The sequence below is a fragment of the Hoplias malabaricus genome, chromosome 16 (genome assembly GCF_029633855.1).
Source record: "Hoplias malabaricus isolate fHopMal1 chromosome 16, fHopMal1.hap1, whole genome shotgun sequence".
NCBI classification, from domain to species: Eukaryota; Metazoa; Chordata; class Actinopteri; order Characiformes; family Erythrinidae; genus Hoplias; species Hoplias malabaricus.
In genome coordinates, this window is record NC_089815.1 from 30,838,151 (window position 1) to 30,852,225 (window position 14,075).

General features: G+C 42.5%; 1 long non-coding RNA gene across 1 annotated transcript; it reads left to right on the forward strand.

Annotated features, from left to right (window-relative positions):
- Positions 1-10,943: 10,943 nt before the first annotated feature.
- LOC136672309 (uncharacterized) lies at positions 10,944-13,416 on the forward strand. The gene is made up of 3 exons (XR_010795786.1): positions 10,944-11,185; positions 11,275-11,360; positions 11,613-13,416. It is a non-coding gene; the product is annotated as an uncharacterized lncRNA (long non-coding RNA).
- The last annotated feature ends 659 nt before the right edge of the window (positions 13,417-14,075 follow it).

Genomic DNA, 14,075 nt, shown 5'->3' on the forward strand with positions numbered 1-14,075 from the left:
AATGTCCACGGAGTCGCCGTCAGTAACAACAGAGACACTATCAATGTCCACGGAGTCGCCGTCAGTAACACCAGAGACACTATTAATGTCCACGGAGTCGCCGTCAGTAACACCAGAGACACTATTAATGTCCACGGAGTCGCAGTCAGTAACACCAGAGACACTATTAATGTCCACGGAGTCGCAGTCAGTAACACGAGATACACTATTAATGTCCACGGAGTCGCAGTCAGTAACACCAGAGACACTATTAATGTCCACGGAGTCGCAGTCAGTAACACCAGAGACACTATTAATGTCCACGGAGTCGCAGTCAGTAACACCAGAGACACTATTAATGTCCACGGAGTCACAGTCAGTAACACCAGAGACACTATTAATGTCCACGGAGTCGCAGTCAGTAACACCAGAGACACTATTAATGTCCACGGAGTCGCAGTCAGTAACACCAGAGACACTATTAATGTCCACGGAGTCGCAGTCAGTAACAACAGAGACACTATCAATGTCCACGGAGTCGCCGTCAGTAACAACAGAGACACTATTAATGTCCACGGAGTCGCCGTCAGTAACACGAGACACACTATTAATGTCCACGGAGTCGCCGTCAGTAACACCAGAGACGCTATTAATGTCCACGGAGTCGCACTCAGTAACACGAGATACACTATCAATGTCCACGGAGTCGCCGTCAGTAACACGAGATACACTATCAATGTCCACGGAGTCGCAGTCAGTAACACGAGATACACTATTAATGTCAACAGAGTCGCCGTCAGTAACACGAGATACACTATTAATGTCAACAGAGTCGCCGTCAGTAACACGAGATACACTATTAATGTCAACAGAGTCGCCGTCAGTAACAACAGAGACACTATTAATGTCAACAGAGTCGCCGTCAGTAACAACAGAGACACTATTAATGTCAACAGAGTCGCCGTCAGTAACAACAGAGACACTATTAATGTCAACAGAGTCGCCGTCAGTAACACGAGATACACTATTAATGTCAACAGAGTCGCCATCAGTAACACCAGAGACACTATTAATGTCCTCGGAGTCGCCGTCAGTAACACGAGATACACTATTAATGTCCACGGAGTCGCAGTCAGTAACAACAGAGACACTATCAATGTCCACGGAGTCGCCGTCAGTAACAACAGAGACACTATCAATGTCCACGGAGTCGCCGTCAGTAACAACAGAGACACTATCAATGTCCACGGAGTCGCCGTCAGTAACAACAGAGACACTATCAATATCCACGGAGTCGCCGTCAGTAACAACAGAGACACTATCAATGTCCACGGAGTCGCCGTCAGTAACAACAGAGACACTATTAATGTCCACGCAGTCGCCGTCAGTAACAACAGAGACACTATTAATGTCCACGCAGTCGCCGTCAGTAACAACAGAGACACTATTAATGTCCACGGAGTCGCCGTCAGTAACAACAGAGACACTATCAATGTCCACGGAGTCGCCGTCAGTAACAACAGAGACACTATCAATGTCCACGGAGTCGCCGTCAGTAACATCAGAGACACTATTAATGTCCATGGAGTTGCCGTCAGTAACATCAGAGACACTATTAATGTCCACGGAGTCGCCGTCAGTAACATCAGAGACACTATCAATGTCCACGGAGTCGCCGTCAGTAACATCAGAGACACTATTAATGTCCACGGAGTCGCCGTCAGTAACATCAGAGACACTATTAATGTCCACGGAGTCGCCGTCAGTAACACGAGATACACTATTAATGTCCACGGAGTTGCCATCAGTAACATCAGAGACACTATTAATGTCCACGGAGTTGCCGTCAGTAACATCAGAGACACTATTAATGTCCACGGAGTCGCCGTCAGTAACACGAGATACACTATTAATGTCCACGGAGTTGCCGTCAGTAACATCAGAGACACTATTAATGTCCACGGAGTCGCCGTCAGTAACACGAGATACACTATTAATGTCCACGGAGTTGCCGTCAGTAACATCAGAGACACTATTAATGTCCACGGAGTCGCCGTCAGTAACACGAGATACACTATTAATGTCCACGGAGTCGCCGTCAGTAACAACAGAGACACTATCAATGTCCACGGAGTCGCCGTCAGTAACAACAGAGACACTATCAATGTCCACGGAGTCGCCGTCAGTAACAACAGAGACACTATTAATGTCCACGGAGTCGCCGTCAGTAACATCAGAGACACTATTAATGTCCACGGAGTCGCCGTCAGTAACATCAGAGACACTATTAATGTCCACGGAGTCGCCGTCAGTAACATCAGAGACACTATTAATGTCCACGGAGTCACCGTCAGTAACACGAGATACACTATTAATGTCCACGGAGTCGCAGTCAGTAACACGAGAGACACTATTAATGTCCACGGAGTCGCAGTCAGTAACAACAGAGACACTATCAATGTCCACGGAGTCGCCGTCAGTAACATCAGAGACACTATTAATGTCCACGGAGTCGCCGTCAGTAACACGAGATACACTATTAATGTCCACGGAGTCGCAGTCAGTAACAACAGAGACACTATCAATGTCCACGGAGTCGCCGTCAGTAACACGAGATACACTATTAATGTCCACGGAGTCGCCGTCAGTAACATCAGAGACACTATCAATGTCCACGGAGTCGCCGTCAGAAACACCAGAGTCACTATCAATGTCCATGGAGTCGCCTTCAGTAACACCAGAGACACCAACAATAACATCAGAGAGACCATCAGTAACAACAGAGACACAGGCATCATCACCAACTAGTGAGTCATCAGTGACTAAAGCCTTACATTTTTATAAAATTACATTTCAAACCACACCATAAATAATTTCAGATTTATTAGAAATTACAATATCACTACAAATACCCAAATAACAATCAATATGTACAGAGTCGTTATCAGTGACTGAGCAGTGAAATAGCAATATTAACAGTTAATCACAAAATACAGACTCATCAGGAATTACAGTTCCATCAAATGTAACTCCAGATACGCAACAAAAATCTGCAGATGCCCAGGCTTTAAGAATAAAATATCAGTGGCATCTATAGATACACAAACAGTAACTACACCATTGTTATCTTTAAGCATAGATCCATTATAAATAGCTATTGATATGCCAACAATATCATCTGATTTATTATGAGATATTAGATATATTGTCATTTACTACAAACGGGATTCCAAAAAAGTTGGGACACTAAACAAATTGTGAATAAAAACTGAATGCAGTGATGTGGAGGTGCCAACATCTAGTATTTTATTCAGAATAGAACACAAATCACAGATCAGAAGTTTAAACTGAGAGAATGTATCATTTTAAGGGAAAAATATGTTGTTTCAAAATTTCATGGCATCAACAAATCCCCAAAAAGTTGGGACAAGGCCATTTTTTACCACTGTGTGGCATCCCCCCTTCTTCTTACAACACTCCACAGACGTCTGGGGACAGAGGAGACCAGTTTCTCAAGTTTAGAAATAGGAATACTCTCCCATTCATGTCTAATACAGGCCTCTAACTGTTCAATCGTCTTGGGCCTCCTTTGTCACACCTTCCTCTTTATGATGCGCCAAATGTTCTCTACAGGTGAAAGATCTGGACTGCAGGCTGCCATTTCAGTCCCCGGATCCTTCTCCTACGTAGCCATGATGTTGTGATTGCTGCAGAATGTGGTCTGGCATTATCTTGTTGAAAAATGCAGGGTCTTCCCTGAAAGAGATGACGTCTAGATGCTGTTTGTGCTGTAACACACACCGCTCCACCTTAAAAGATACAGTCACTTCTTACTCACACATACCGCTCCACCTTAAAAGATACAGTCACTTCTTACTCACACGCACCGCTCCACCTTAAAAGATACAGTCACTTCTTACTCACACACACCGCTCCACATTAAAAGATACAGTCACTTCTTACTCACACACACCGCTCCACCTTAAAAGATACAGTCTCTTCTTACTCACACACACCGCTCCACCTTAAAAGATACAGTCGCTTCTTACTCACACATACCGCTACACATCAAAAGATACAGTCGCTTCTTACTCACACACACCGCTCCACATCAAAAGATACAGTCGCTTCTTACGCACACACACACCGCTCCACCTTAAAAGATACAGTCGCTTCTTACTCACACACACCGCTCCACCTTAAAAGATACAATCGTTTCTTACTCACACGCAACACTCCACCTTAAAAGATACAGTCACTTCTTACTCACACACACCGCTCCATGTTAAAAGATACAGTCGCTTCTTACTCACAGACACCGCTCCACTTTAAAAGATACAGTCGCTTCTTACTCACACACACCGCTCCATGTTAAAAGATACAGTCGCTTCTTACTCACACACACCGCTCCGCCTTAAAAGATACAGTCGCTTCTTACTCACACACACCGCTCCACATTAAAAGATACAGTCGCTTCTTACTCACACACTGCTCCACATTAAAAGATACGGCCGCTTCTTACTCACACACACACCGCTCCGCCTTAAAAGATACAGTCGCTTCTTACTCACACACACCGCTCCACATTAAAAGATACAGTCGCTTCTTACTCACACACTGCTCCACATTAAAAGATACAGTCGCTTCTTACTCACACACACCGCTCCACATTAAAAGATACAGTCGCTTCTTACTCACACACTGCTCCACATTAAAAGATACGGCCGCTTCTTACTCACACACACCGCTCCATGTTAAAAGATACAGTCGCTTCTTACTCACACACACCGCTCCGCCTTAAAAGATACAGTCGCTTCTTACTCACACACACCGCTCCACATTAAAAGATACAGTCGCTTCTTACTCACACACTGCTCCACATTAAAAGATACAGTCGCTTCTTACGCACACACACACCGCTCCACCTTAAAAGATACAGTCGTTTCTTACTCACACGCAACACTTCACATTAAAAGATACAGTCGCTTCTTACGCACACACACACCGCTCCACCTTAAAAGATACAGTCACTTCTTACTCACACGCACCGCTCCACCTTAAAAGATACAGTCACTTCTTAATCACACACCGCTCCACCTTAAAAGATACAGTCGCTTGTTACTCACACACACACACAGCTCCACATTAAAAGATACAGTCACTTCTTACTCACACGCACCGCTCCACCTTAAAAGATACAGTCACTTCTTACTCACACGCACCGCTCCACCTTAAAAGATACAGTCGCATGAACACAAACCAGAGAGGAAATTTTGTTTTGCTGTGAAAATAGTAGCTCTTCAGAAATATCTACACTACCTTTAACAGCTAGTTCATGTTGCACACATAAAAAAGATAATATGCAGAAGCAAGGACTATAAGGGTCCTTACTCTCTTGTTGGTGTTTTGTAATATATGGGTTGATTTTGTTGAGTAACTCTCATATTGCCTAATGCATATCGATCATATTATGATCTCTTTTTGTAGCTGGACAGAGCTGCTGCTCCTAATCACTATGAAGTACACAGTAGTGGCCCAACCCAAATAAAGATCTGGGATTTGTACAGACAGAAACATCATTTTGCTTATGTTATGCTTCTAACTAAGGAAAACTCCTAATTATTACCAATTGCATGGTATTTTTGATTTTATTCAGATTCACTCACCACTGTGTCAGCATGGAGCACAACAGGTCAAAATGGGACTTCATCAGTCACAGACAATTCAGCTACAGACACATTACCAACAACAGCTGAGTCAATCTTAATATCCACAGGGCCAAAATCAGTTACAACGCAGGTACCATCAATGTCCACAGACACACCATCAGCTGTAATAGAAACATCATCCGTGACCACAGATACAACAACGTCCACAGAGACAACATCCATCACCACAGTGACACTATCAACAAATTCAGAGACAACATCAACATCCACAGAGTCACCAACGACTACAGAGACACTATCAACAATAACTGAGATATCATCAACAACCTCAGAGTCAACATCAACATCCACAGAGTCACCAACGACTACAGAGACACTATCAACAATAACTAACCCATCATCAACAACCTCAGAGTCAACATCAACATCCACAGAGTCACCAACGACTACAGAGACACTATCAACAATAACTAACCCATCATCAACAACCTCAGAGTCAACATCAATGTCCACAGAGTCACCAACGACTACAGAGACACTATCAACAATAACTGAGATATCATCAACAACCTCAGAGTCAACATCAACATCCACAGAGTCACCAACGACTACAGAGACACTATCAACAATAACTAACCCATCATCAACAACCTCAGAGTCAACATCAACATCCACAGAGTCACCAACGACTACAGAGACACTATCAACAATAACTAACCCATCATCAACAACCTCAGAGTCAACATCAACATCCACAGAGTCACCAACGACTACAGAGACACTATCAACAATAACTAACCCATCATCAACAACCTCAGAATCAACATCAACATCCACAGAGTCACCAACGACTACAGAGACACTATCAACAATAACTGAGATATCATCAACAACCTCAGAGTCAACATCAACATCCACAGAGTCACCAACGACTACAGAGACACTATCAACAATAACTGAGATATCATCAACAACCTCAAAGTCAACATCAACATCCACAGAGTCACCAACGACTACAGAGACACTATCAACAATAACTAACCCATCATCAACAACCTCAGAGTCAACATCAACATCCACAGAGTCACCAACGACTACAGAGACACTATCAACAATAACTAACCCATCATCAACAACCTCAAAGTCAACATCAATGTCCACAGAGTCACCAACGACTACAGAGACACTATCAACAATAACTGAGATATCATCAACAACCTCAAAGTCAACATCAATGTCCACAGAGTCACCAACGACTACAGAGACACTATCAACAATAACTGAGATATCATCAACAACCTCAAAGTCAACATCAATGTCCACAGAGTCACCAACGACTACAGAGACACTATCAACAATAACTAACCCATCATCAACAACCTCAGAGTCAACATCAACATCCACAGAGTCACCAACGACTACAGAGACACTATCAACAATAACTAACCCATCATCAACAACCTCAAAGTCAACATCAATGTCCACAGAGTCACCAACGATTACAGAGACACTATCAACAATAACTAACCCATCATCAACAACCTCAGAGTCAACATCAACATCCACAGAGTCACCAACGACTACAGAGACACTATCAACAATAACTAACCCATCATCAACAACCTCAGAGTCAACATCAACATCCACAGAGTCACCAACGACTACAGAGACACTATCAACAATAACTAACCCATCATCAACAACCTCAAAGTCAACATCAATGTCCACAGAGTCACCAACGACTACAGAGACACTATCAACAATAATTAACCCATCATCAACAACCTCAGAGTCAACATCAACATCCACAGAGTCACCAACGACTACAGAGACACTATCAACAATAACTAACCCATCATCAACAACCTCAGAGTCAACATCAACATCCACAGAGTCACCAACGACTACAGAGACACTATCAACAATAACTGAGATATCATCAACAACCTCAAAGTCAACATCAATGTCCACAGAGTCACCAACGACTACAGAGACACTATCAACAATAACTAACCCATCATCAACAACCTCAGAGTCAACATCAACATCCACAGAGTCACCAACGACTACAGAGACACTATCAACAATAACTAACCCATCATCAACAACCTCAAAGTCAACATCAATGTCCACAGAGTCACCAACGACTACAGAGACACTATCAACAATAACTGAGATATCATCAACAACCTCAGAGTCAACATCAACGTCCACAGAGTCACCAACGACTACAGAGACACTATCAACAATAACTGAGATATCATCAACAACCTCAGAGTCAACATCAATGTCCACAGAGTCACCAACGACTACAGAGACACTATCAACAATAACTAACCCATCATCAACAACCTCAGAGTCAACATCAATGTCCACAGAGTCACCAACGACTACAGAGACACTATCAACAATAACTGAGATATCATCAACAACCTCAGAGTCAACATCAACGTCCACAGAGTCACCAACGACTACAGAGACACTATCAACAATAACTAACCCATCATCAACAACCTCAGAGTCAACATCAACATCCACAGAGTCACCAACGACTACAGAGACACTATCAACAATAACTAACCCATCATCAACAACCTCAGAGTCAACATCAACGCCCACAGAGTCACCAACGACTACAGAGACACTATCAACAATAACTAACCCATCATCAACAACCTCAGAGTCAACATCAACATCCACAGAGTCACCAACGACTACAGAGACACTATCAACAATAACTAACCCATCATCAACAACCTCAGAGTCAACATCAACGCCCACAGAGTCACCAACGACTACAGAGACACTATCAACAATAACTAACCCATCATCAACAACCTCAAAGTCAACATCAACATCCACAGAGTCACCAACGACTACAGAGACACTATCAACAGTAACTGGCCTATCATCAACAACCTCAGAGTCAACATCAACATCCACAGAGTCACCAACGACTACAGAGACACTATCAACAATAACTGAGATAATAACTGAGATATTATCAACGAACTCAGAGTCAAGATCAACGTCCACAGAGTCACCAATGACTACAGAGTCAATATCAGCAGTAACTGACAAAATACATGAGATATCATCAACAACCTCAGAGTCAACATCAATGTCCACAGAGTCACCAACAACTACAGAGACACTATCAACAATAACTAACCCATCATCAACAACCTCAGAGTCAACATCAACATCCACAGAGTCACCAACGACTACAGAGACACTATCAACAGTAACTGACCTATCATCAACAACAGCAGAGTCATCTTCAACAGCTACAGTGACCACATTAACATATACCACACCACAAACAACTACCAACACAACCACACCACAAATAAATACCAACACAACCACACCACAAACAACTACCACAACAACCACACCACAAACAATTACCACCACAACCACACCACAGACAGCTACCAACACAACCACACCACAAACAACTACCACTGCAACCACACCACAAACAACTACCAACACAACTACACCACAAACAACTACCAACACAACTACACCACAAACAACTACCACCACAACCACACCACAAACAACTACCAACACAACCACACCACAAACAACTACCACCACAACCACACCACAAACAACTAACAACACAAACACACCACAAACAATTACAACAACAACCCTTTCAACAACTACCAACACAACCACACCACAAACAACTACCACTACAACCACACCACAAACAACTACCAACACAACCACACCACAAACAACTACAACAATGTCCCTTCCAACAACTACCAACACAACCACACCACAAACAACTACCACCACAACCACACCACAAACAACTACCAACACAACCACACCACAAACAATTACAACAACAACCCTTTCAACAACTACCAACACAACCACACCACAAACAACTACCACCACAACCACACCACAAACAACTACCACCATAACCACACCACAAACAACTACCACCACAACCACACCACAAACAACTACCACAACAACCACACCACAAACAATTACCACCACAACCACACCACAAACAACTACCACCACAACCACACCACAAACAACTACCACCACAACCACACCACAAACAACTACCACCATAACCACACCACAAACAACTACCAACACAACCACACCACAAACAACTACCAACACAACCACACCACAAACAACTACCACCATAACCACACCACAAACAACTACCAACACAACCATACCACAAACAATTACAACAACAACCCTTTCAACAACTACCAACACAACCACACCACAAACAACTACCACCACAACCACACCACAAACAACTACCACCATAACCACACCACAAACAACTACCACCACAACCACACCACAAACAACTACCACAACAACCACACCACAAACAATTACCACCACAACCACACCACAAACAACTACCACAACAACCACACCACAAACAACTACCAACACAACCACACCACAAACAACTACCACAGCAACCACACCACAAACTACCACCATAACCACACCACAAACTACCACCATAAACACACCACAAACAAATACCACCACAACCACACCACAAACAACTACCACCATAACCACACCACAAACAACTACCACCACAACCACACCACAAACAACTACCACCATAACCATACCACAAACAACTACCACCACAACCACACCACAAACAACTACCACAACAACCACACCACAAACAATTACCACCACAACCACACAACAAACAACTACCACCACAACCACACCACAAACAACTACCAACACAACCACACCACAAACAACTACCACCACAACCACACCACAAACAACTACCACCATAACCACACCACAAACAACTACCAACACAACCACACCACAAACAACTACCAACACAACCACACCACTAACAACTACCACCACAACCACACCACAAACAACTACTACCACAACCACACCACAAACAACTACCAACACAACCACACCACAAACAACTACCACCACAACCACACCACAAACAACTACCACCATAACCACACCACAAACAACTACCAACACAACCACACCACAAACAACTACCAACACAACCACACCACAAACAACTACCACCACAACCACACCACAAACAACTACTACCACAACCACACCACAAACAACTACCACCATAACCACACCACAAACAACTACCACCACAACCACACCACAAACAACTACCACAACAACCACACCACAAACAATCACCACCACAACCACACCACAAACAACTACCACCACAACCACACCACAAACAACTACCAACACAACCATACCACAAACAACTACAACAACAATCCTTCCAACAACTACCACCACAACTACCCCACCAACATCAACAGCCACAGCTACCTCACCAACAGCTGCCACCACAAACTCCACCACCACAACATCGCCAGCGGCCTCTACAGCCAGTTTGACCACAACTACTACAACAACAACATCCAGCACCTCTCCTCAACTTATCTCTCTGCAAACATCAGCTGTCCAACTGATGCCAACAACATTGCCACAAAGTATTGCTTGTTTTCTTTATCCCAAACCATTTCATATAAGTTCAATACTAAAAAATGTAAAAAAATAACTTGTCTGTTTGATTTTCTAGATTTTACAGCATTTGCTGCAGCAGTAGTTAAGATAAGGTCTTTTACTGCACTGAGCAATGATACGATCATAGCCTACATACAGGAGGTAAGTGAAATGTAGTGGTGGTCTTACACTGCATAAAGTAATGTTGTGTAGAAAAAAATGTATAACATTTGCATACGGTAAAATCATAATTGAATACACCATCTTTCAACAACAGCCACAAACCGAGTTTTATATTATAAAAGGCATAATTGTTTTATATATATGTGTGTGTGTGTTTGTGTGTGTTTGTGTGTGTGTGTGTGTGTGTGTGTGTGTGTGTAATATAATAAAATGTAACTTTTTTCGTTGCAGTTTTCCAAACAGATTCAGGCTCGAGTGAATGGAACCATTAAAGTTACTGTGAAGAAGATAACGAAAGTGACACCTTAATGATCATTTCTGGCAAACTCCGTGTCCAGCCATTCTCGTTTGTATTCACAACTGAGAAAAACGTGAACAGTGAACTAAGTGGGGGCCGGGGCAGGACAAAGGCCTAATTCATCATGACATCAACAGTCACCAAGTGGACACTTTTCTTTGTCGTTGATTGAATTTAATTACAATCAAAGGTGGATAAAACTAGAACCACTGAATGATAGAAGATTTACCCCAATGAAAAACACTACAGCAGGATTCCTCAGTTCCAGGTTTGTTTCAACAATTTGGGCAATTTGGCCCTAAAATAATATCACAATATTTCAGGGAGGGTGGCACAGTCACACAGCTCCAGGGACCTGGAGGTTGTGGGTTCAATTCCCGCTCCGGGTGACTGTCTGTGAGGAGTTGGTGTGTTCTCTCTGTGTCCGCGTGGGTTTCCTCCAGGTGCTCCGGTTTCCTCCCACAGTCCAAAAACACACGTTGGTAGGTGGATTGGAGACTCAAAAGTGTCCGTAGGTGTGAGTGAATGTGTGAGTCTGTGTTGCCCTGTGAAGGACTGGCGTCCCCTCCAGGGTGTATTCCCGCCTTGTGCCCAATGATTCCAGGTAGGCTCTGGACCCACCGCGACCCTGAACTGGATAAGGGTTACAGACAATGAATGAATGAATGAATGAATGAATGAATATTTCAGGGTATTTTGACGATAACAATATTATTGAAAATACGACAAAGCATATTATTTTATTAAGCATTTATTTTACTACAAATGTAACTGTTTCAAACTTTCAGAAGAAAAGACCAAACAAAATTTGTAAACATTTTCTTAGTTTGTTAAAAACAGTAACTTGCCACGTTACTAAATTGTTTATATATTTACCACAAAACCATTCATTCCTTTTATAATGCCATGGTTTATTGTACATCTGATATTTTGTAACTAAACCACCTCCCCACGACTAAAATCACTCCCTTTCTGTTGGAGCCACCGTACCCCACTCTGCCTAAATCACTAATGTAATGAATGTATGCCCTGTTATATGTAACTGAATGATGTCATTACATAAACAAGTCAGAATATCACAATTATCACGATATTGATTATTTTTTGTAAACTTTTAAAAGATTTGACAATATTCTCATGAATGATAAGATACGGCACACCTCTGTGGGGGACAAACACCACAGAGAGGTGCAGCTGGTCATCAGCAAAACATTTTGTATTAGTAATTATCTGCGTATGAATAAAACAGATACAGTATATATTTTTATATGAGTTTTTATGTGCTCCAAGAGAGTGAGATATGTAGAGTGGTTAAGTGGTTAGATGATTTGTTCTTGCTAAAAGCTGCACTGTAAATTAACGGTAAATTAATGTAAATCATCACTGTCCAAATAAAAACAGGTTCCTCCCAAAACAATGATTATACAGAGGAGCTTACCTTTCAGTGGAAGTCAGTGTAAAAAATCTATTCATTTCATCGAGTCATTTTGGAGTGTTTCTATTGGTCGATTCGTCATGAGATTTACACACTGCTGTGCTCAAATGATGCAGTAACTAAACGTGTTTTTCAATGGACAGCGATAATATTGTATTATGAGGTGTTAATCGTTAGCATTCTAAAGTTAAAATACATTGGATGTGATCAAATCCAGTTATAATCTCTGCACAAATAATGAGTGTAAAAAATCACAACTCTTACAAAGAGAAACAATAATTTAGTGACTGATGGTGAGAATAAAGTAGTATTTCATCAAATGTCAATGGTGGCTCTTTTTTTCATACAATATTAAAGGTTTCCATAGTTACGAGTTGCATTACAATTATATTTAATTGTGTGTAAATTCAGTTACAGTAAACTGTCGTCCGCTTCACGTGATCACTCAGGTTTGTGATGTCAGTGTTTCAGGAAGCTCCCGCGTCTGTGTGTCTCTCCTTTTAGTTAAAGCTGTCATAGTCAGATCTGCCGGAGTCATTAGCCACACTTTGGAAACGTTCATATTCTATGCTCTACATTCACCCAAACAGTTCACAACTAACTCCATCCCTCTACCTTTTTCTGAGTAAATGACCGCCCACCTGTCACTGGACACTGATGGATGACTGTCGAGATCCTGCTCCACTCTTCAGACCAGCTGCCCATGCTCCAGCCACCACCACTGGCCTCGGGGCTGCCCCTACACTGCAATTTTCTCAGACTCCTAACTGTTACCAGTAGATTGACCAGAGGAGGGTAGGTCCCCTGTGTGAGCCTTGGTTCCTCCCAAGGTTCCTTTGTTCCGCTGTCACCCCTGGCCTCACTCACCTGGGGGTTTTTACATTCTTTACATTTTTACATTTCATGTCAAAACTTTGACTTCACTGGAATTCTGTGAAGCTGCTTTGTGACATCATCAGTT